The 17,434-nt window shown below is 33.9% G+C and overlaps 1 long non-coding RNA gene across 1 annotated transcript in view; it reads right to left on the reverse strand.

Annotated features, from left to right (window-relative positions):
* Window positions 1-7,230: 7,230 nt before the first annotated feature.
* Window positions 7,231-17,434, reverse strand: part of LOC145285015 (uncharacterized) — a 63,075-nt gene continuing 52,871 nt past the window's right edge. Inside the window, exon 3 of the long non-coding RNA XR_013868930.1 lies at window positions 7,231-7,398. This is a non-coding gene — a long non-coding RNA (uncharacterized LOC145285015). The remainder of the gene's footprint in view (window positions 7,399-17,434) is intronic.

Raw genomic sequence — 17,434 nt, forward strand, 5'->3', positions numbered from 1 at the left:
ATAATCCACTGGATAACACTTTCTTCTCCTAGAATGTAGAATCCTATCAGATTCCCTTATATGCATATTGCTAGACGTCACATCCATATTGTGTTACCTAGCACCTCCCCTTCTTCGAAGCATTAGGCTTCAAAACGCGTGACATAAAGAGCTCTCATAACCCCTACACACTGTATTGTATTCCCCTGGTTCAAATTGATTAATACATCTATATGCATCAGTATATATATTACTATTAATAATACATTTTTTCTTATATATATATATATATATATATATATATATATATATATATATATATATATATATATTCTAGCATGGGTACCTGGCATTGCCTGGGTTGACATGAAGTTCCATTTGGAACAGACCTGCTATACTAATCATTTTCATCATGAGCAACGAGAATACCCCCACAACAATTCCATAAATAAAAGAACGGATAAAAACATGTAAATGTAATCGCTCCAAAAAAGAAGCAGTACGTGATACCCTCTCCACCAGATATTTCGGCAGAAAAGAATGCAAAGAGAAGAAACTATTCCCTCCACCCCAAATAAATAAAAGTAAATAATTACAACTTTTGTTTCAATAAAAAATAGCAGCCAATGCACGCGCAATCGTAAAAAAGGAAAAAAAAAATAGCCAAGTAGGCAGAACCCTTAAAAAAATGAATATCTATCAAAAATTAATTCCCAAAACAATTAAATGAAATTCTTCGTCATTTTATGTTTCTAATGTAATCCTTCTCCACCTCAAAAAATGTATTTGTCATATTTTGGGGTTCGTTTTGTTTATGAAATTGTTAGGTGAAAGTACAGAATCGTTTTATAAAAATTAATTAAGTTTATCGTCATTTTATGTTTCAAATGTAATCCCCCCCCTAAAAAACAAAATATTTTGTCATGTTTCCCCTCCCCTTTCGCTCGACAAACTTGAAAAAAATGCTAAAGGTTACATGTCTCGTTGAACGATTGGTGGCCAAAAAGTGGGTGTTCATTTTACGCTAAATTCATAAAGAAAAGTGGTCCCCACTCTACAATTTTTATTTTCTTTTATTTCAAAATTTCTTCATTCATATTATTTATAAATGCTGTTTAAACGTATTAGACCCTAAAAAGTAGATCTTAATTTTTTTAGAGTCACGTCGTAAAAGTTTACCTTTTTTTTAAATTAGAAAGTTAAGTTTGCAATCGATGACATTAACGTGAAAAAAAAAGTGTAAATTTAGAATTTAGATCTTTATTCTTTTAGGTGTTAAACGACGCTGGGTCACATCGTAAAAATTTACCGATTTCTGTATAGCCGTTTAAAGAACAATAAAAACAAACAAATGAAATCTTTTCAGTTTTTTCGTGTTTTTTTTTTGTTTGAATATTAAAAAAAAACAATAAAAGCCAAACATTTTTCTATCTACACGGGATTAATTTTTCAAGCTAGAAACCTATTGAGATTACCAAATTTAATAGGTGAATAGTTTGTTTGTTTATCCGAAGTTTCTAGAGGCAACTAACTCTAAAATGTTTTTTTAAATCGATGTTGGAATAATAATTCCAAATACATTAAATGAAATATGTTCTCAATATGATTATTGTTTAAAATTTATTACATAACAATTTTAAATAGAACACTTAAAACAATTCTCCCGTTGAAACATTAACTAAGATACCGCTATTTAATAAAATCGATTCTTCTTAATCTAATATGCAAATGAGATGATATCGTAAATGTATATTTGCGAGAATCATACTATATATAGAAATAAATGGAAGAGTAAAGCAAGGAACCTTTTGCATATATTAATCAAATTGTGAAAGAACAAACAAACAGACAGGAATACGAATATATATATATATATATATATATATATATATATATACAGAAAAGTGAATTGACAATAAAAAAGTATTAGTCTTCGCGCGAAGGAGCAGGACACAAAATGTTTTAAATAATAATAATAATAGAATAACAATAACAAAGACTTTCGTTGGCGAGGACTACTATTGACTGTAACCAGTCATTCAGTCCTTTTGAAATTTTCATCTCTATTTTTCTCGTTATGTACTGAATGAAACCTATATGAAATATGCTCCTTATTAAATTTTAAAGATTTTCTATTTTGAAAGAAGTTTTTAAAAAATTAATCTAAAAAGTTATTTTAAAGTTATTGTTAAAATCTTCAGATTTTCTCATTATTCAGACCTATATTACAAAGAGGGGGTTTCAAAAATGAGTTGTGGTGTGAGGAGAAATACACACTGAAACAGAGAGAATATTCAGACCTGTAATAATACAAAGAGGGGGTTGCAAAAATGAGTTATGGTGTGAGGAGAAATACAAACTGAAATAAAGAGAAGGAGAGTTTTAAAATATAATCTTAAAAAGATAAGGTACAAGCTAGAAAAGCATTTCATCCAAGGCATGAACATTGTTAAAGAAAATGTTTTTACTATAGGCTTTAAAAATAAAGGTACAAGATTCAATTTGAAATTTATTTATTTTAAAGTGGACTTTTATAAATTTTACAAAGTAAGGTATAAAAATTTAATTTTAAATGTAATAAAAAAAATTACCTTGGATTTATTTTATGTAATGTACATTTTGTTTCAGTTTAAAAACATTATCTTTCATCTAGCAATTAATGATATAGATATAACATTTTCAATGATTTTTTTTAAAAGTGCAACAGAATGTACATTACATAAAATAAATCCAATTCAATTTAAATTAAATTTTTATACCTTACTTTGTAAAATTTATAAGAGTGCCCTTTGAAGATAAATAAATTTCAGGTAGAGACAACCTCATGATGTAGATTTAATATTCGATGACGAAAATGTTGCTATGGTAACCAATAGCCAATAGAAGAAATCGTCTCGAAAACGTCACTGTTGTAAAAGTTGCTATGGTAACCAACAGTCAACCAGAAGAAATCGTCTCCCACGTTCCTTACTTAATCAGAGGATTTTTGAATAAAAGTAATTTTATTATAATTTTTATTTTAATGAACGAAAATTAAATTTTTTATTTCAAAACATAGCTCAGAACGTGACATATGAATTGTAAAAAATGTTTGAAATTTGATCGCAAAATGAGTGAGCGGTAAAGTTTTAAAGCAGTTCTAAATGAACTCATTTTCCTCTCAGTACAGCCCAATACGTCTCCTGTGCGTCATGAGTAAGTTGCTGGAATCTGTGTTAAATAGAGGAGTAATCAACCATCTCAGCAAAAATAACCTTCTTAGTGACATGCAATATGGTTTCCGTTCTGCTAGATCTACAGCATATGTGCTTACAGTTATATCTCATAGGATTAGCGAATCTCTCAACGGAGGTTACCTTTCTAGGGCAATTGCTCTTGACATATCAAAGACCTTTGATAGAGTATGGCATAAAGGTTTACTTCAAAAGATCTCAAGCTACGGTATAGCTGGAAATGTCTTCTCGATTATTAAATCGTTTCTCTCTGATAGTTTCATAAGATTAGTGGTTGATGGGCAGAAATCAGAAGCTCCCTGTATTAATGCTCGAGTTCCTAAGGGCTGCATCCTGCGTCCAACTCTTCCCGATCTACATTAATGATCTTCCAAATCACATCCTTACATCGTTCGTAGATATTTATGCTGATGACACTACCATCTATAGTAGCACATCTAAGACCGTAAACGTTCAAGTTCTCTTTGATTCTCTCTCCTCTGATCTTGGGCATGTGGTACAATTGGGAAAGGAGTGGCTGGTTACTTTTAATGAATCTAAAACCAAGCTTTTATCTTTAAATCATCAACGCTCTGAGCCCCATCTAGATTGAAATGAATGGCTCTCGTCTTGGGGAGGCCTCATGTTTTGACAAGCTTCTTGGCTTTACTTTTACTCCTGATCTTAAGTGGAACACATACATAAAATCCGTTGTCAAGGCCGCTGGAAAAATGCTGGGATCCTTCTATCGATCCAATAGATATCTCACTGCCGATGCAATTCTCTATCTATATGAGAGCCAGATACGTCCAAGGATGGAGTATTGTTGCCACATCTGGGCAGCAGCTGCTAGAAAGGACTTATCTCTCCGTCGAGAGATTCGGTAATCCTATGAGATATAACTGTAAGCACATCTGGTGTAGATCTAGCAGAACGGAAACCATATTGCATGTTACTAAGATGGTTATTTTTGCTGAGATGGTTGATTACTTCTCTATTTAACACAGATTCCAGCAATTTACTCATGACGCACAGAAGACTTATTGGCCTGTACTGAGAGGGAGATGAGCGATCACCTGAATTCTTAAATACGGGGCATACTGATGAGATTTTCCATGACGAGAAGCAATTCTCCTTAAGACAACGTTTAAACAGTTTTATAAGGATGGGCGCTAGTTCTGGTTGAAGTCTTTTGAGTACTATAATTGGAATACCGTCAGGGCCGGTTGCTTTACTGGAATTAAGGTTTTTGATTAGCTTGGCAACATCACGTACATATATTTGTATATCACATAGCATGTTTGCTGATACAGAAGGAAATATTGGAGGTTGGCGGCCTTGGTCGCAACGGGTAGAATTAGCTGCAAAGTTCTTGGCAAAGAGTTTGGCTTTATCTGATGCTGACGAGATGACCTCAGGACAATTCTTATCTGGAACCATAGAGATTCAACGAAGGGGCCCAAGGCACAGTTGATAGAGACTTTAAATCTCTACGGTTCAAGATGAGAATTGTCTGAAGATAGCGGTTTCAATCCTATCCAAAGCCGACCAGAGGCTTATTTGGCCAAAAGTATGATGAGACGACAACAACTACGGATAGCAGTGATTGCTGAGAATGCAGTTAGAAGATTCGAAGTTCCTATCCGTCGCGGTTACCACCCGACGAAGGCCAGAGAAATAGTTGGTCGAAACGTCGTGAAACAACAACTAATAAAGTTGTGAATAATAGTCCGCAATATATATAATACTCATCTCAATAATATATTCCAATCCAAATAATATATATGCAACTATAGATGTTAAACAGTTTGTGTATTGGCCTTTTGGCTGGGAGCAAGATGTGGTGTCTATTCTGGTGTTGCACTTCACGTTTTCTGTCCTCGGTCAGTGGATGAGAGGTCCTTCATGACCGAGACACTTTTTATTTTTGCTCCTATCCAGAGTGCGCTTTTTTGCCGAGCTGTATTATCCCCACATTAAAAAGCAACCTTGTGTCAAACTCTGCCCTCGTGGGGAGGCTAGTAAATAGGAACATTTACATGTTAAAAATTCTAGCGATTCTGTAAACTGCCAAACATTTCTGAATATTTCTTTCATTTGTAACCACGCCTTGATTCTTCTACATAGCTCGTTTAAAAGTGCCCTACTTATCTCGAGTGCTATTCGAACAACCATGGCCCATAGCGTAACGGATAAAGTACTTGATAAATTCAGTTGTCAGTTACACTCTACTGGAGGTTGAAGATTCAATTCTCAGGCCGGGTGACACTCAAAATACAATTAAAATTATTTAGGACTTCTACCCAGTCATAGCTGAGACAACGAAGCCATGCTATACCCATGAATTAAATAAAAGGTTCTATTCGAAATTCCGTACAGATTCCAGATTTCGCAAGAATAATTTCTGAGTTGAACAAAGTACACCTAAAGAAGGTCAGAGGTTATATCAGTCGAAACGTTGTGAAAATAATACTGAAGATGAGAACAATGATCCGGATAATTCAAATAATACGGATTTCTTTTTGTTCTATAACGTTTGAGTTTCGTATAGATTTTGCTTTTTTAAAAGAAATTTCACTTGGGTCAGAAATTTTAGATACCGAAGCGAACTGACGATTCTATGTGTCGTGTCCGACTCTTGTTGTATCCGTAGCGCCATATTTATCATAAGTGTTGCCAATTTCATGTGACTCTTTCCGTGAGTACTTGATTTTAAAGGGAATCTGGGAAGTTAATGTCAACAACAGAATTTTGTAAGTGTTTTTCATTTTTTTAAAAAAATATTGCGGATAACTAAAAAATAAAAACAAAACAAAACAAATAAAAAAGCAAGAATATTATATTTTCAAAACGAATCTATTCGAGGAACGCCTCGGTTTTTCAATTGAAAAAAAATGAGGAAAAGATAGAAAATTATGAAGATCTTAGAAGAAAATATAATCAAACATTTATTTTGGTTCGATTCTCAAAGGTTTCTTACAGATCCAACCCTACATTATACTTTAAGAAAAGTAGAAAATTGACCTTGTGTTTACTTTCGACACCCTTGTAACTCTCATTTCCCTTATTTTGTCCTTTAGTCCTCACATTTCATGAGTAATGTTTATGACAAAGGGGGAGAATTGCTGTTTTCTAGGTCAGAATCGATCCCATGTAACACATACTGTTGACAAGTTTTTGACTTTGAAATAGTATTTTTAGCTCTTTAGTGGCTTCATACCTTGTCTGGATCGATTTCCATGAGACAGAATCAAGCGTGTTAAAATCAAATCGAACATGTTGAATCGCATAAAAGAAGAAGAAGAAGAAGATGAAGAAGCTGAAGAAGAAGAAGAAGACGTAAAAGAAGAGAAAAAAGAACAAGTAGAAGAAAAAGAATAACCAGAATAATAAAACTATTAAAAAGCAAAGAAGAAAAAGGACATGTAGAAGAAGAAGAAGAAGGAGAAGAAGAAGAAGAAGAAGAAGGAGAAGAAGAAGAAGAAGAAGGAGAAGGATAATAATAATAATAATAATAATAATAATAATAATAATAAAAGCAAGAAGAAAAATAAAGGCGAAGGAATAGAAAAAGGAAAAAGAAGAAAAAAAGAAGTAAGAAAGAAAAAAGAAGAAGAAAAAGAAGAAAGAAAACGACGTAAACGATGAAAAACAAGTAGAAAAGAAAAATACAGCGGGGAAGTAGAAGAATAAGAAGAAAAAGAACAAGTAGAAGAAGAAAAAAAGAAAAGAAAAAAGAAAACGAAATAGAAAAAGGCGACTTACATCAATCCAGGATTACCTAGGATATAAACAAAAGAAACTATAAAAGTTATAAGCTTTGTAAATATATAGTTTTTTTCCCCATACATTTCATATCTACGTATATTTGATTTTGCCCAGAATCTGTATTGAATAATCGCATCATGCGTTTCTTATTGAAATCGCCTCGTTTTCTTATTGTTGTTATTTTAAACTATCCGATATTGAGCGCTATCTGTTGATTTCAGGAAATGTAATGGAACAAAAGAAAAGCAAAAAGAAGATTATTCCTGCGTTCGCTTTTATTGCAAAGGAAACAATAAAATTCTTTATCGAATCTGCGTTGTTTCATAATTTCCCGACGTAGGTCTGTACCGGTTGCCTTCTCTTTGTGTGCCTGGCAGTCAAAGATAAAGCCCGTATCACCTTCTTGTACAGCGCAGGCAAACATGATGACGACAGAGATCTGAAACAGATAAAAAGAATTAAGATAGAGGAGAATTCGCATGACGTAGCTAACAGGAGATACAATGCCACGTCATAATTTCTTTCATTTCTCTTCGGACTATTGTTTCAAAGTTGGCATCTCCTTTGGTGTATTATTTCTGCGCAGTGATGTTTTCTTCGTATTTAAACACCACTGTTATCCATTATTTGTGTGTTTTATACGGTGATCCGTCTCACAGACTTAAATGAAATGGACTGATTATTTTAGTACATCTGGACACTGTCAAAAATGATAGAAAAATTACGTGAGAAATGAGTCGCCATAAGAGAAGTAACTCATCGATAAAATATCTGAGTTGTAACAGAGTGCGGACATGCCTATGGTGGCTAGATGAAAATACCAAGCCGTGTGCAAAATACGCCAGGATAAGACAAAAGAAAAAAATATTATAAAAAGGAGAGAATTGACGTCTAAGATGACAGAGATCAGAGAGAAAGAACACAATCACGTTTAATTCGGGAAAGTACCCGGAAATAAATGTTATTACAAAAAAAGTAAAGTTATTACTTGTCCTATATTCCTTGCAACGTACTCTTCTATAACGTGTTGGGTCCCAAATGTCTACATGTTAATGCGTGTATAAATGTGTACTACGTTACATTATTACTTCCCTTTAATACATAAAATGGCTGAGTAAAATAGCTAGAAAACTAAACATGAGTCAGTTAATCCCCCAAAGAATAAATATACATTTTTGAAATTTTAGATATTATTCAATCAAAGCAACCTTAGTCAACATAATACTAATTTTGTGGATGATTGTTTTGTAGTTTTATATTTGGTTATTTGGTTTCGACTTTCTCTTAAACAAGTGATATAATGAATATGAATACATCCTGGCTCCTCCACCCAAGAATATGATTGGTTGATGTACGAGGTGGCTTTAATACGTTTCCAGACTTTTTTCATATAGGCACACATGAAACTCTAGTCCCGTTCGCAGTTATATTCCCCGGCTGCAATGCACTTGTATCGTTCCAACTACTTCTGAAAGGCTATATGAAAGTCATCGTGTATGAGCGTGTCAATGACCCTCGTCGCAGCCCTTTTCATGTCCTTAATTGTCTCATAGCGTCACTCTGTAAGGTTTTACATGAATTAAGGGAATAACCAAAAGTCACAGAAAGCAAGGTCTGGACGATAGGGAGGGTGAAACAGTCTTGATGCCCATCTTGGTCAAATAATCTGTGACAAAGATGGAGTTATGGACTGGTGCATTGTCCTGGTGGAAATGCCACAGACCCGATTTGAAGAGTGCTGACCTCTTCCAACGGAATCTCTTCTTGAACTCCCTTAATACCTTAACATAATATTCCTTTATATTATTCAATTGAAATCCATTATGCAGATGAGTATTATTTATTAATTTTATTTATTGCAGACTATTATCCTCATCTTTTCTGACTTGTTTCACGACGTTTCGGCCAACTATTCCTCTGGCCTTCGTCATGTGGTAACCGCGACGGGATAAGACCTAACTGCATCCACTGCAATTACTGCATTCCGTAGGTGTTCCAAGTGAGAATTGTCTGAAGATAACGGTTTCAATCCTACCCAAAGCCGGCCAGACGCTTACTTGGTCAAAACATGGTGAGACGACAACAACTATGGAAGGCAGTAATTGCAGTGAATGCAGTCAGAAGATTCAGAGTTCCTATCCCATCGCGGTCACCATCTGACGAAGACGAGAGGAATAGTTGGCCAAAACGTCGTGAAACAACTCAGAAAAGATGAGAATAATAGTCCGCAATAAATAAAATTAATAGTATTCCTTGTATACTGTCTGTTTAGCGAGAACATCAGTACATGTAGATTATGCCCGTGCTGCCCCACCCCCAAAAAAAAGGTACATCATAAACTTCTGTGTGGATTTGCTATGTCTGGCCTTCTTGGGTGTGGGAGAACCAGTATACTTCCACTGAGAACTCTTTTTGTTTCTGGATCATAGCAGTACATCCAGCTTTCATTGCAGTTCACCAGAACATAAAGAACTGCGAGATCTGGATTGATCACACCGACCATCTCCCTGTTGTTATGACAATGTCTTTCTGATCTTCTCTGAGCACCATTGGGACAAACTTCGCGCAAATCTTCCGCATCTTTAGTTTCTCGCGAATAATTGTGTGTACAGTTCACACATCAAACTGTGCACTTATTGTTTCTATAGACACGCAGAGGTCCTTATCCATGAAATTCTTTATTTGGCCAATCAAATCTGTTGTTCTGATTTCCTTACTCCTCCCACATTCCTCATCATCTGCATACCTCTGTTGAATCCCTGATTTTTTTTAAATCTGTTATTCCACTCAAAAACTGAGGCTCGATTCATGCAAGATGGTACAAAAGCAGTCTAAAGCATTCCATATATTTCTGTGACATTTTTCCAAATTTGAAGCAGAATTTTATTGCATTTCCTTCTTCTAAAGTGTCCTAAAATCCAGACTGCATTTTTGAAATTTACCAGCTGTGATAATGATGCTAGGGTGTATTGAAATTCCTGCTGTAGCTGCTCATTTGAATCTAAACATATAAAAATTGTCCAGTCATCTCATAAGATTGGTAGCAATAACATACTGAATTTTCAAGTGTGTACGACAATATTGAATGTTTGTACAGAAAAGTATGGAAACTTATTTAAGGCACCACGTAAATATAAATACAGATAAAGATAGCAGCCTTGGAGATACATTGAAAGATATACCGAAATCCTAAAGCCTATTACAAGACACAACCACGAACAACCGATTGTATTACTCTATTACTGTAAGCAAGACCACTCAGCTCTTTCAAACAAAACATATCCCTTTCTTTAATTAAGGTTCTCTCCAGCAGTTGGTTTATTCGCTAACTCTTGTGTGACGGAATAGATGTAACAAAGAAATATGTATTAGTATTTATTATAAGGTTGAAGGTAACGTTTTTAATTAATAGAAACTTGTACATAACATGATGTTATACCATAGATGAATTATAAACATGAAAGAAGTTGAAGGATATATGGATTTGAATGTGGTCGAAAAAATATTAACGTTAAAAAGGACAATTCAATTCATTTTGCAAAAAAATAAAACAATCATTCTTCAATTGCCAATGAGGGATAGAGTGGGAGAAATTTTTACAGAAGACGATACATTTGCTAAGCATTTGTCAAAACTTCACTTTGAATTGTTGCATTATTATTGCATTTATTATTTCGCTTCGAAGTCTATTTTAAGTTTCAGGGATTATGATCTCGCTTCGAAGTCTATTTTAAGTTTCAGGGATTATGATCTCCCTCTCTCCGATTCAACCGAAATTGGCGGTGAAATAGTTTCTTGTGGTTTTAGCACAGACTTCTTTTTCAATAGTCAGAAGAAAACAATGCCAACAATAAGGAGTTCTGTTTGGTATTAAAGAAAAAACATTGAATATGAGACAATATAAACAAAATAAATGACAATATTAAAATATTTCAATAATTTTTTGCTATTAATTATATATCTGTCAACGTAATATGTCTAATCACGATGATATCCGCGTGCCATATTTTTTGAATTTTAGTGGTAAACCAATATTTCAATATTGTTATTCATTTTGTTTAAGTCGTCTCGTGTACCACGATGTTTTTCTACCTGCATTGTCGTGAATGCAATGCTCTCGCGTATTACCTCTTCTGTTAATGGAAGGGATAATTCGGCATCTGTTAAAATGTTTTTGACTGGTAATGGAGGTATGACACCAATGACTTCAACGATCGTTTTTATAACCACGGTTATAGCAATCAACCAATGAAAGGCTTTCGACGTTATTATAAAAATATCGAATTTTGGATTCAATTCAGTTTGCTATAAAATCTGTGTTGAAACGACTGAATCGTGACTGCATTGATTCTTCGCCGCCATCTTTGTTACAAAGATTTTTTTACATGGAGGTCACCGCTTATCAAGGCCCAGAGGCCACTCGAGGATAAGGGTTAATAGGTATACATTAGTCATTGTGATTTTAGCGTAGTAAACATTAGTGAGGATTTTGTTAAGTATTTCTTTTACGATGCTATAAAACGTACTCATATAATAAATTATCCTATATCTCTTCAAAGCCACAATTCGCCCATACATGAAGTATTGCTGTCGCATCTGGTTTGGTGCATCCGGCACCAGTCTAACACTCTTAGACAGAGTCCAAAAGAAGTCTCAAATCTAATTGGTCCCGTATTATCAACCAAGCTCCAACGCCTGTCCCATCACTATAATGTTGCATGCGTATTCCTGTTTTACAAATACTTTATGGAATGTGCTCTGATGAACTCATAGTACTTGTGTCATCTCAACACATATATCCCCGACAACTGGGCAAGTAGCCACATCCCAGCCCATTACTGTTGAGATCTCTAAATGCAGGAAAGCCTTTTATCGTAATAATTTATTTGGAATTATTTTTCTGTTTCCTGCTTACCTAATTGTACTGATATGCAGAAGTTTAAATGTAATGTAAACAGATATCTCGCTACTCAACTCCCTACAGTCCCCTGTTAGATATGGGACCAAATAATAGCTCCCTTACGTCTAAGTAGCAATAAGTATTATTCCTCTGCACCTTTTCCTCTTCTTCTTCTTCTTCTTCTTCTTCTTCTTCTTCTTCTTTCTTCTTCTTCTTCTTCTTCTTCTTCTTCTTCATCTTCTTCTTCTTCTTCTCCTCACCCTCCTCCTCCTTTTTCTTCTTCTTCTTCTTCTTCTTCTTCTTCTTCTTTTTCTTCGTTCCCCCTTTTTCTATATTGTTTATCTTTCTTTTTAAATTTGATTTGTTTTTAATGTTCTTCTTCTTTAACATCCTTTTTTTCACCCACTTGAGTTTTCGTTTATTTCTCTACATATTCCATTTTGTTCCTTTTATTCTCATTTTATTTCTTTTCCATCTGCTTACCTTTAAAAACATTTCATCCGTCTTCCATTATCTTTTTCCTTTCTTCATTCTTTTTTTCAAAATTCAATGTTTTATTTTGAAATCTTATTTCATTTCACTTTTCTCTCAAGCCTATCTTAAAAGATATTTCAAGTAAAGTACTTTCGGGATGTTCACACGACAAACAACATGGTATCCCTTATCAGGTCGTCAGAGGAATCCCTCCCAAACAATTATTCCGTTTCTTTAGGGGCTGCACTTTCATTCATATTCATGAATCGGCACTTTATGTTGCGCACCGCACTGGGCGACATCTTTGGGGAGAAGCACATTTTAGTTTTAATTAATGTGGCGTATTCTGGCGAGATAGAGCCATGAATAAATTTGGATGGAATACGTTTGTTTTTGCTAAGCTCACTTCTTTCTCATTCCTTTTATGATAAAGTTTGGAAAGACAGTGAACCAAGAAAGGATAAAAAAAGCAGCAATTTTTAATATCTATAAACAAAATAAAGGGCATCAAAGATAAACTGAGAGAATTTATTATATATATATATATATATATATATATATATATATATAGAGAGAGAGAGAGAGAGAGATAGATAGATAGATAGATAGATGGAAAGAAAGATATGTGTGTGGGTCTATATATATATATACATATATATATATATATATATATATATATATATATATATATATATATATATATATATATATACATTCTGCCAGGCCGCCAAGCATTGCCCGGTCGCAAAAATATATTTTAATTAATACAAAATTCTTATTTATTATAAAAGAGAAATACTGTAGGTATTAAGCGTAAGTTCCTGAAGAGCGTGGAGTAAAAACAGCTACAACAACAACAACAACAACAACAAAACAGAAAGAAACTCAGACATGAGAGTCTTATGTTTTTTTTCTAAACAGTCTACTTCTTGTAAGTAAAAAAAATATACTCAAGTTGAGATCGAAACCAAAACTTAAAGACAGGAGATCAAAAATTCGTTGAGTATATAAGTTGAGAAGTGTCCTCACACACATTCTCACTTTTAATAATACATAAAAGCACTTTGTGTGTGTCTGTGTATGCGCCAGTTCGTTTCCTATGTACTCTAAAACGGCTACGTCTATGCTTTTGAAATTTCTCACAAATGTACTTCATGTATCTGGAAGTATTCTTCAATTGGGTTTGTAAAGGAATGTTTCAGATAAATACCGAAAAATCGATAATCAAAATAATCCGATTAAGGAGGGACAGTACTATTCCGACAAAGTAAAACCCTTATGTAGTTTAATATCAAGTTTATTTAAGAAGTTTCATCACCACACAAGATGAATGACCTGGCGTATTAAATCAACGGTAAGTTTTTTGATAAAACAGAGGGACGTTTGAAATGCCTGTTTCTGCTTACAGCACAACTGAACCATTATACTTGACTTTTGCACTTTAAACTTTAATTCAAGCCATTATACATTTTTCTCAATAGAATCAGCAGCATGTTCCCTCAGTGCGATGCACATTACAACATATTATGAACAAATTTACCGTGAAGAAGCATGTGAAGCTTCCTCTCGTTGAGCTACTAGAACAGGTTATCAATCGATTTGATTGCAAATTAAGTGATTTCATGGATTTCGATAAAAAAAGTATTCGAAGTATAAATCGCTCGTTGATCTTCATCCAACCCGGGTAACGTTGTCTCCTTGCTAGCTTGCCAGTTTGAAAGCATCCGTCATATATGACGTCATCTGCTATGGCGTTATACATGACATGTTTTTGACATCATCTGTAATGACGTCATATATAACTGTTATTGTTTGTTCACAGTATATATTACGTCATGGCAGATATATGTGCAGTATACATCATATGTGATGACGTCACAGCAAATTACATCATTTGCTAGTACATCATAGCAAAAAACGGGGAGAGCAAAAATGAAAGTAAGAATTCTAGAGCAACTATCTAACACACACACACACGCGCACACACACATATATTTATATATATATAAGAGCAATTTTATATATATATATATATATATATAGCATATATAGGTATATTAAGACGTTCGTTTCAATAATGTTTAAATAAGAAAGTAGACATTTAATGTCAATGTATGTGCAACAGAAAAACTCAACTTTATACATGAATATGCAAAGTATATTAATATAAGACATTTCTATATCTAAAGCACGAATGTGTTTACTGATTCCTTGATGTTATTTGCGCGGTCGGGTTTCGATCCTGGAGGCAGTTGCCTGTCTGGCCGCACTGATGAACTGCGAAACAGCGAAACAGTACTGTATGTGGATGACTATATATATATATATATATATATATATATATATATATATATATATATTCATTCATCGGTCGACCAGTATTAATCGTGACACTCTGCACTGATGATTCTCGAAAATGATAAAACGCTAGTATCTGTAGGCATTTAATTATTATAGTAAAAAATTTTGTCAGGCCTTTTAAAAAACTTGTTTCTTATCGTTGAACACTTTCAGGTTAAATAAAGTTGGTCAATTAAGCTCGCATGCGCAGATCATCATATAATGATTAGATCACTATGACAGACGTTAAAAAAGCATTTAAAAATAAATGTTTAAATTTAAACAGTGTTTCTCACGGTTAACGGTGGCTGAATGGGTTTGGCCCTTGCTAATGGAGTCAGAGATGGCTTCTTGGCCGTGTTCAAATCGGTTGATCGTTTTTTATTTTCGTGACACCCTGCACTGATGATTCCCGAAAGGATAAAACACTAGCGTCTGTAGATATTTCATTATTACAGTAAATAATTATATATATATATATATATATATATATATATATATATATATATATATATATATAGCTAGTGAATTAGAAGAAGAAAGTGAGTTCAATTCTATAAGAGGAGACTTATCGGGATAATATAAAGCTCAACATGTTTCAATGGAGCTTATATAGAAGAACAATAGGAATGGAAAATGAAGTCACAAAAACTATATATTGGTAAATATAGATGGGTTCATTTATTCAATAAGGGTAAATAAGCATTTCGTTGGGTGAATAGAGGGGACTCTTTATGCCAAGGCATTTCAAAGCCTAATGCTTCTCATCAGAAGAGTAGAAAAATGTTAGGTAACATAATGCGGATGCGACCTCTAGCGTGGGATTCATCAGAAACGAAATAAATCAATAAAATTATAGATGATGTTGGGGGAGCAATATCGAATTCTGAGATAAAGGAGTAGCGTATTATATAGAGTGTAATGTAAAAAGGTGTATGGGGTTTCTATCATAGTCTTAAATGTATGTCGTATATGTCTTAAGGCTTACGGGGATGTATAGTGTGAATGTGTGGTAATTGTATTTTATCGGTATGTAAGATGCCTATTATCTATGCAGGGGCATTTTATTGACAAATGCAATCGAGACGACAACAGCACTTTGAGGCGGTGTATAATTTTAGGATGAATATTATGATGATGATTTAAGGCGAACAGGTGTATTCTAAGCAGGGTTGAACAAAGGTGATTACATGGGGTGTCGTGCACCAGGGTTTTAATTTAGTGAGGCGATGGAGGGTCCGGAAGTGAGTTAAAGGGACAAGTTATGGGGTGGGTATGGTGGGTAGTTGTAAGGCTATAATAATAAATTTCAGAATACAAATATATATATTTAATAATATGTAGTAATAATCCTAGGGTTGCCTTGTTATTCGATGTACAGGGAGGGGTTGGGGTATAAGGCAGAGGTTTAAGGATAGGGTAGCAAACTTTATGGAGGTGGATAAGAAGACAAAAGAAATATTAAGATGTGAACGATTGGCGTGGTGAGATAATAGGGAAAATATACTACTACTACTACTACTAGTAATAATAATGATACTACTAGTAATAATAATAATAATAGTAGCGAAAAGGTAAATCAAATTAAGGGATAAACAATAAAAATAAAAATAAAATTAAAAATAACAAATGAAATAAAATTAAGGAATAAAGAATGAAGAGTAAAATAATAATAAAAATAAAAAATAAATAACTAAACTGAAATTTAGTTAAATGGGGACAGGGTTGGATAACTAGGGTACATACAATCTATATTTACGAATATATAGTCTTTGTGACTTCATTTTTCATTCCTATTGTTCTTCTGAATTAAATTATGCAGAATTACAACAAAAAGTATTGTTTCACAAAGGACTACAAATAATTATTAAAGTGTTTTCCTTAATTCATGGATTTTCAATGAATGGACCATCTCATCGGAGGAAATGTTAGAATAATAATAATAATTTTAAATTTTGCCCATTAGCACATGAATTGAAAATTAAAAGAATGTTTAGATTCAAAATAATAACGGCACAGAAACAGTTGTAAAATCGAATACATACTGGTATATTCCAGAATGAATTGCGTTTTTTATTTTTAAAATAATTGATCAGATACGGTTAAATTAGTTTATCATCTAGATAGAGCTTAGTGAAATTAAGATTTCATTTACAACAGAGCGTTTCAGAATTTCCTCTGAACTTTTATTTTATTTATTTATTTTTTTTTTTAAATTATATTTTCACCCTAAACAATGCACATTGCTACCTTGGTGTAGGGGCTACTATCAGGGAGATAAGCTACTGGGGCACTATGCAGGAAGTTTGGGCAGTAAGCTGTCGGTTCACATTACACTTGAACTTCTGCATGTCAGTACAGTTGGGGAAGCAGCGGGGGCGGAATGGAATTCCAAAGTCTAGCGGTTCTGGGGAAGAAACTGCTGGAGTAGAAAGCTCTCCTCCATCTAGGGATCTCTACTGTGGAAAGGTAGGATTTAGCTGCATGTCGAGTTTGTCGAGGTATTTACGTCGTGGGGCACAAGTGCTTGCAGTTCGTCAGAGCATTCACCATTATTTATCATGATATTATATTTTGATAATTATACTCTTAGTCTCTAAGGCGTTTCCTCTCATAACGATAGATTTATTTTACGCGTTCCCTCATTTTTTCTTTCTGATAGTTTGATTTTATTTTAGTCGTTCTCCCGTTTGAATTCGTTTTTCTATCCCCCCCTCCGATTCGGCCTTGAAAAGTAAGGGCGAAACCTGGTCGGCTGACT

This window comes from Euprymna scolopes, chromosome 9 (assembly GCF_053919585.1).
Source record: "Euprymna scolopes isolate OS-2025 chromosome 9, ASM5391958v1, whole genome shotgun sequence".
NCBI classification, from domain to species: Eukaryota; Metazoa; Mollusca; class Cephalopoda; order Sepiida; family Sepiolidae; genus Euprymna; species Euprymna scolopes.